The 8416-nt window shown below is 41.1% G+C and overlaps 1 pseudogene; it reads right to left on the bottom strand.

Moving 5' to 3' along the window:
• Positions 1-501: 501 nt before the first annotated feature.
• The window catches only part of LOC129829695 (RNA-binding motif, single-stranded-interacting protein 2-like), an 88290-nt pseudogene continuing 80375 nt past the window's right edge, over positions 502-8416 (bottom strand).

Here is an 8416-nt window from a genome sequence, read left to right as displayed (position 1 = left end):
CTCTTAGATATGTAGTATCAGTCTTAGGAAACCACAAGTCAATGTTTGATACACAGGAATACTTCTCTTAGATAGGAAACCACAATGTTTGATACTACATATCTAAGAGAAGTATTCCTGTGTATCAAACATTGACTTGTGGTTTCCTAAGACTGATACTACATATCTAAGAGAAGTATTCCTGTGTATCAAACATTGACTTGTGGTTTCCTAAGACTGATACACAGGAATACTTCTTTTAGATATGTAGTATCAAACATTGACTTGTGGTTTCCTAAGACATACTACATATCTAAGAGAAGTATTCCTGTTTATCAAACATTTGCAGACAATGGATGAATGTTTCCAGATAGCAATGTAGTGTGTAGCTCCCTTTAAATCCCCTCTTGATGAAATCTAAGGCATTTCTGTGATTCTTACTTCCTACCACAAATGAATTAATGGCATAATTCATAGAGATTATTACTAGTGTCAACAAATCAATGGAAAGGAACAAGGAAAAACAAATTACAGATTTATTCTACAGCATTGATCACTTAGAAGAAATGTTCAAATGCCTACCGGAAGTTGTCTTTGGTAACAAACAAAAAAATCTACCAATATTTGGTTAACAAACTATAAGGACCCTATCTGGATGGACAAGGTAGTCTGTATACCATTGTTAGGAGATGGTGTGAGGCCTTTTGCAAGATAGCTGAGGGATTTGCTCCAATCTCATGAAGCATTCCCTTTTATGCAGCCATCTCACTGTCACTATGACAACAATGATAGTCTTACAACTAGAGGTTTTGGATTAAGTTAAACTCAAATGAAAGCCACTGATAGCAGAATGATACATTTGTGTTTCAAAAGTCACTATTGACAAACAGTCCATTGTTGTCACCTGAAATATAAGTATTGCATTATTGTAGACAATAAATTAATTGCATAGATCACTGGCCATTTTGAGAAATAACAGTCGGATTAGAGGTTTGACCTCGGATGGTGGCCTAGTTTCTGAACATAGGACAGAAGAGTGAGGATATGGACACAGTACCTGCTGTGACTGTGAGAGCCGCCTTGAGAACCATGGAAGTTGTGACCTCAAACATCTCAGAAGCTTGCACATTAACATTGTGCAAGGTTCTACATTGCTCAAGGAGGTAATATAACTTTTCAGACACTATTCCCTAACCGCTGACTGACTGATTTACAATTTGGGACACATTTCAGAAATGATTTGTAAGAGGTATAACACATAATTATCTTGGACTGATGAGCAGTAAGCACATCAGTGTGAAAGTGCCAAAACCTGTTGACACAGACGTATTGGAAATCTCAAACATTTAAAGCCTTTTCCATGTGATTGAAAATAAAAGCAGAGATGGAGAAAAACAAAAACACAGTTCTCACTAGCAGGAATACTGCTATGACTGGAAGTGCCTTCTTCCTATCAGGTTAGGAGAATTTACGAAGCAAGTTAGGAGAATTATCGTGGCAGGTTAGGAGACTTAGGTTAAGGTTAGGAAAAGGGTTAGGGTTAGCTAAAATGTTCTAAGTTGCTACGAAAATTAACTTCCGGTCGTAGCTGTATTCCTTGTAGTCACAACCCAAAACACAAATGACAATAATGGCAGACACTATTTCAAAAGAAAAAGCCAACACATTTTTTCACTTGAATCTACTGTCCAAGGAAACATATACCTACTCAATGCATACTACCAAAAATAACATTGATCAATCTTAAAAGTACTAAACTGAATTTTTTTTTAAATCAAGAAAACTTTCTTTAAATAAACAACATTTTCACTCATAATCAAAACAAACAAACAAAAACAGAGGAATCAACAAACAGACAGAAAGAAAGCTGGAATCAAAAAGACATACTTTTTGGATCTCTAATTTACTTCTTTAAACTACTAGCTCAACACTCAATGATATGAACTCATAAGAACAACTTTGGGTCTGTTTAAACGGTAGCAGCTTAACCCACTAAAACCAAATTGAAAGACTTATTTATGTTGTTGGGTAGCATTGGAGCAATTTAGCAATACATTCACAAAATATAACCAAAAAGTCATTTACTCTGTCAAATTTTATTGTGTGTATATTTTTCATTTTCCCTGTATAGTTGTATTATAATTGGCCAGAATCTGGAAATATTAATTTCAATATATTTTATTGTCTTAAGCGTTCTTTCTAAATATCTATTTAAATTGTGACAATTTGAACTAGGGACCCAAGTGCTGAAACAGTAAGACCACTTCCAATAATGTTTCATTCTCCTGCAATACTTGTCCCTTTAGAGAGAAAACAGTTGATACCACCAGATGACACACATCTAAGTAACTTGAGCAGTTTGTTCAGCCTTCTCTCTTCAAACAATTACACAATTAAAACAAGCAGCGTGAAGTGAACAAAAACAACAATGGCATTGTGAAATTAAGAAACAAATCAATGATCATTTACTTTTTGAATCTGTGCAACAAAAACTAACTGACGAAAAGCTTAAAAATAACATGACCCAAAAAAATCTGCATATAAAAAATGTAAAAGTAAAACTAAAGGACGACTCTAAAATGACACATGGTGGTGTAACTTATATTGCTGGTTTTCATTCTCCCCAGACTAATGTGAAAAATAATTTGTTAATACGTGCACAGAAAATAATGTGTGTGTGGTGTGTTTTTCTCTTTCTTCGACTATAGAGTCATGTTCTGTTATCAAAATAGATGTTCCACGTGTCCAACAGTTTACCATAACCTCTGATTTGAAAATATCCTTTTGTCTTTAGTGTGACAGTCTGGTCCGTATTCCTCCGTCTGTCTGGTGTGTACTGCCCAGAGTCACTATGAGCTGAGCTGTACGGACGGCAGGTTGCCCAGGAGACAGACTCTAGTAAACCCACCAGTGTCTCCTCTTCACTTGCTGTGCTGGTAGGAGTAGTCTGGGTGTTCTGTGGGCGTCTCCAGGGCAACCTGTTGTAGGACGGGAAGTTTCTGTTAACATATTGAAGAGGTGAGGAGGATCAACTGATCATTGAACCGTCAGTGAAGTGACTGTGTAGGAGGACGTTTCTTACCTCGACTGAAACGTTGGTTTGGGGCACTTGGGTGTACTGAGGGATGTAGGTCCCTTGCATTGATGTGTTTGCCGGCATGTACTAAAATAGAGAGGAGAAACATATTAGAAAGGAATCATTTTAGAATCTATTCATGTGTCTGAATAAAACTGTCTTTATGGGGGGATGGAAAGTGGCATTAGGAATTGCACTGCGAACACAATGTCTTTGTCCAATGTATGTATCTAGGTGTCTATAGTTGTGTTCTGTGGGGACTGACCGTGCCACTGCTGCCCATAGAGAGGTGGCTGAGCTGCTGTGTGGGAGGCCCCATCATAGAGGTGGGCTGGATGGACATGGTGTGGTCCATGCCCGGCGTCAGGAGTTGGCCCTAAGGACACACACAGATAGTTATCATACACACAGACAAACAGAAATGCATGTATGCACATACACACAGGTGTCTCAGCTCAAACATCACAGAGAGTATTTGTTTATCCTTAGCAGGTGTGTCTCTCACAAACAGAGAGAGATACACGGAGACGGATCACACTGATTCACTAATAGGCAGTAACAGACACAGAATAACAGTTTTGGTGGGTACAACTTACTGAGGTCGACATGAGGTACGACTGATGATGCATCCAGGACTGTGGACTGTGGATCTGCAGCAGAGGGAAGACACAACATAAGATTGATTTTTGCAGATTTTCAAAATAAGAAATACATCCTCTTTACAGAGTAATACATCCATAGCAATACAACAGACTGTGTACTGACCAAGTAGGTATTTACAGGAGAAATACAATAGACCATGTACTGACCAGGTAGGTATTTACAGGAGAAATACAATAGATCATGTACTGACCAGGTAGGTATTTACAGGATAAATACAATAGACCATGTACTGACCAGGTAGGTATTTACAGGATAAATACAATAGACCATGTACTGACCAGGTAGGTATTTACAGGATAAATACAATAGACCATGTACTGACCAGGTAGGTATTTACAGGATAAATACAATAGACCATGTACTGACCAGGTGGGTATTTACAGGAGAAATACAATAGACTGTCAGGGGCGGAGCCAGGCCCACCCAATCAGATTGAGCATTTTTTATGCTTTTTATTTGTCAGTGTTTTACCTAAACATGCAAACACCATCAGACCGATTCCTAGCAAGCAGGGCACTGGGTTGGTCAGATATGATTAAATATAACAGAACAGTTGAACTGGAATGACATTCACGCTCACGGAATTGGTTGCCAAAAATAACTAACTGAAAGCCACACCCCCAATAAGCCACCAATATGACCACATTGAGGCATATGTCACTGTGCTTCTATGGCTATATGCACCATGCCACCGCCTACGTTATTTGTTCATTTAGCAAACAAGACAGCTCATGATCCAGTGCCTTTATCACAGTCAACATACCTATATTTAAGCTTTAATTAGCTTTAAAAATGCAACATTTTCTCTCAGTCTCATGTAAAAATGTGTAGAATAGCAGGAAATTAGCTTAAAATTACATTTTCTCTCTGCCTCATTGCAAAAAGTGTAGAATAGCATGAGATTTGCTATAAAACAGCACATTTTTCTCTTTGACCCAGACCCATGGACAAATGTGTAAGATTACATGAAGTTAGCTGCTTCCCTCCCCCAAAACAGACGGTGTACTGAGCTTTTAGGTATTTGTAGGAGAAATACATACACATTTTTATTAATTTAGCAGGCACTCTTATCCAGAGCAACTTACAGTAGTGAGTGCATACATTTTCATACTTTTTTGTACTGGTCCCCTGTGGGAATTAAAGCCACTACCCTGGCATTGAAAGCACCATGCTCTACCAACTGAGACACATGGGACAACTGACAGTGTACTGGCCTGGTAGGTATTTACAGGAGAGATACAACAGACTGTCCTGACCTGGTAGGTATTAACAGGAGAGATACAACAGACTGTCCTGACCTGGTAGGTATTAACAGGAGAGATACAACAGACTGTCCTGACCTGGTAGGTATTAACAGGAGAGATACAACAGACTGTCCTGACCTGGTAGGTATTAACAGGAGAGATACAACAGACTGTCCTGACCTGGTAGGTATTAACAGGAGAGATACAACAGACTGTCCTGACCTGGTAGGTATTAACAGGAGAGATACAACAGACTGTCCTGACCTGGTAGGTATTAACAGGAGAGATACAACAGACTGTCCTGACCTGGTAGGTATTAACAGGAGAGATACAACAGACTGTCCTGACCTGGTAGGTACAGTATTTACAGGAGAGATACAACAGACTGTCCTGATCTGGTAGGTACAGTATTTACAGGAGAGATACAACAGACTGTCCTGACCTGGTAGGTATTAACAGGAGAGATACAACAGACTGTCCTGACCTGGTAGGTATTAACAGGAGAGATACAACAGACTGTCCTGACCTGGTAGGTATTAACAGGAGAGATACAACAGACTGTCCTGACCTGGTAGGTATTAACAGGAGAGATACAACAGACTGTCCTGACCTGGTAGGTATTAACAGGAGAATGCATGTAGGGGGAGAGGGAGGTCTGAGCGATCATTCTGTTAGGGGCCATACTGTAGGGAGCTGAGTAGAACCTGGAGACACACACACAGAGAGAGACAGAGACAGACAGAGAGAAGAAACCCATCAGTATCCAACACATACTGCTTCCCCTGCAGTACATATGTCTAGGATTATCTCTGTGAGGTTTAGTGGAGTATCTGAACTCACCCGTTCTGTAAGGCTGTGGTGGGGTCATAGGTCAGTGTCATTCCTCCCTGTGGTCAAACAGATACATGCAGTAAGCACACATACAGTATTACATTCGATTTTTTATTTTCTTTAACCTTTATTTAACTAGGCAAGTTAGTTAAGAACAAATTCTTAATTACAATGATAGCCTACCCAGGCCAAACCCTCCCCTAACCCGGACGACGATGGTCCAATTGTGCGCCACCCTATGGGACTCGGGATCAAATCAGGGTCTGTAGTGACACTTCTAGCACTGCAATGCAGTGCCTTAGACTGCTGTGCCACTTGGGAGCCCCTGCATTTGACTGAGAAATACCTCACCAGATAGAAGTTGGAACAAGACAGACATATTAGCTTTAACATTATTGTACTTGATAGAGTAGAAAATGACCTGAACAGCCTTGATAAAATGACCTGAACAGCCTTGATAAAATGACCTGAACAGCCTTGATAAAATGACCTGAACAGCCTTGATAAAATGACCTGAACAGCCTTGATAAAATGACCTGAACAGCCTTGATAAAATGACCTGAACAGCCTTGATAAAATGACCTGAATAGCCTTGATAAAATGACCTGAACAGCCTTGATAAAATGACCTGAACAGCCTTGATAAAAATGACCTGAACAGCCTTGATAAAAATGACCTGAACAGCCTTGATAAAATGACCTGAACAGCCTTGATAAAATGACCTGAACAGCCTTGATAAAATGACCTGAACAGCCTTGATAAAATGACCTGAACAGCCTTGATAAAATGATCTGAACAGCCTTGATAAAATGACCTGAACAGCCTTGATAAAATGACCTGAACAGCCTTGATAAAATGACCTGAACAGCCTTGATAAAAATGACCTGAACAGCCTTGATAAAAAGACCTGAACAGCCTTGATAAAATGACCTGAACAGCCTTGATAAAATGACCTGAACAGCCTTGATAAAATGACCTGAACAGCCTTGATAAAAATGACCTGAACAGCCTTGATAAAAAGACCTGAACAGCCTTGATAAAATGACCTGAACAGCCTTGATAAAATGAGAGGCTACGGGGACGATAGCAGACTGTTTACTGTCTCAATGAGAACTCACCGTTTCTCCATCTCTTGTCCAGGGACGGCCATGCTGCAGGTACTTTCCCTGGCTCTGTCTCTTCTTCTGTCCTCCGTCTGCAAACTTACATAACAGGGGTTCCGAGGGCACTGTGGAGGGGAGGAGAGGAAGAGGGTTGAGTGACTGTGGAACACTGAAGGGGCGTATTCTGTGTGTATATTGTTTATTAAAATAGGACAGTGACTCCAGGTACTGTGGACGAGCCTTTCTGTTACTCCTGACCTGATCCTTCGCTTCATACAGAACTGTCTGATACAAATAACACCTGTTCAGATAGACATGTCTCACCTGGAACTCCAGGTGGAGTCTTGATATATTTGCCGTTGAAATGTTGAATGATAGTCTCACATTTCTCTGTTGACTCCATCCTGAAAAGAAAGTGTGATTTAAAGGAGGATGTGATGTACTATCGCCAATGACCAGCAGAGGGTTAGGCAGATAGTTGAGTTCACCTGGCAAGCCAGCTATGCCTTAACCTGACGTAGCAGGCGTAAAGAAACATCTGAGCGAGGACTACAGAAACCGGAAGCATTAGGTTTTCAGGCTCCGCCTCTTCCTCTATGTTTGCCCTAAACCGGGTACTTCCGGTTGCGGACGACCCTGCTGATGGTGGCCACGCGTTGACAAAGATATATGTACCCATAACATTGCATTTGTCACTGTTTAAATATCGAGGTACGCATTACTCAGCATGAGGGAGTCTGTTTATGCTTCTCCTACATAGCTGTGAACTTAGACTTTGTTTTCAGGTGAGAGGTGTAGAAATGGTTTACCTGGCAAAGCCCACTCCTCTGCTGGTGCCGTTGGCGTCTCTGAGGATGCGTGTAGAGATGACCTGACTGAAGGGCTTCAGCATATTCTCCAGCTCCTGCTCATCCAAAGACACAGGCAGGTTGGAGATGTACAGGTTAGTGGGGTCCTGCTCCTGTTGCTGTGGGGAGAGGGAGAGAGAGAGGGAGGGAGGTACAGGGTTAAATCTGCTCGTCCATAGACACAGGCAGGTTGGAGATGTACAGGTTAGTGGGGTCCTGCTCCTGTTGCTGTGGGGAGAGGGAGAGAGAGAGGGAGGGAGGTACAGGGTTAAATCTGCTCGTCCATAGACACAGGCAGGTTGGAGATGTACAGGCTAGTGATTGGGGTCTTGTTACTGTTGCTGGATTACAGACAGAGAGATGAAAGAGAGTGAGAGGCCTTTAACAACATACACACCTGAGGCAGGGCTAGGCTACGGCATTCAGTTGACTTTCTAAACTTGAGGAAATTATATAAGATATCTGGCAGAAACAATTGTGAGATATTATCTGTGTGGTTCCTACGTGGATGATAAATGGGAGCTGAAACAGGAAGATAGAAGCAGGGTAGAGGTAAAAGAGGGGGATGAAGTGGAGATCTAGAGAAAGACAGTCTGGCTGGACTTCATCTGACCTCACTGAAGAGAGGGTTCTTTCTCTCTACCTCTCTCTCTGCCGCACTCCCTCTCTCTG

The sequence above is a fragment of the Salvelinus fontinalis genome, chromosome 31 (genome assembly GCF_029448725.1).
Source record: "Salvelinus fontinalis isolate EN_2023a chromosome 31, ASM2944872v1, whole genome shotgun sequence".
Classification (NCBI taxonomy): domain Eukaryota; kingdom Metazoa; phylum Chordata; class Actinopteri; order Salmoniformes; family Salmonidae; genus Salvelinus; species Salvelinus fontinalis.
Note: the sequence above shows the minus strand (reverse complement) of the source record. Positions and strands in the feature narration are given on the sequence as shown.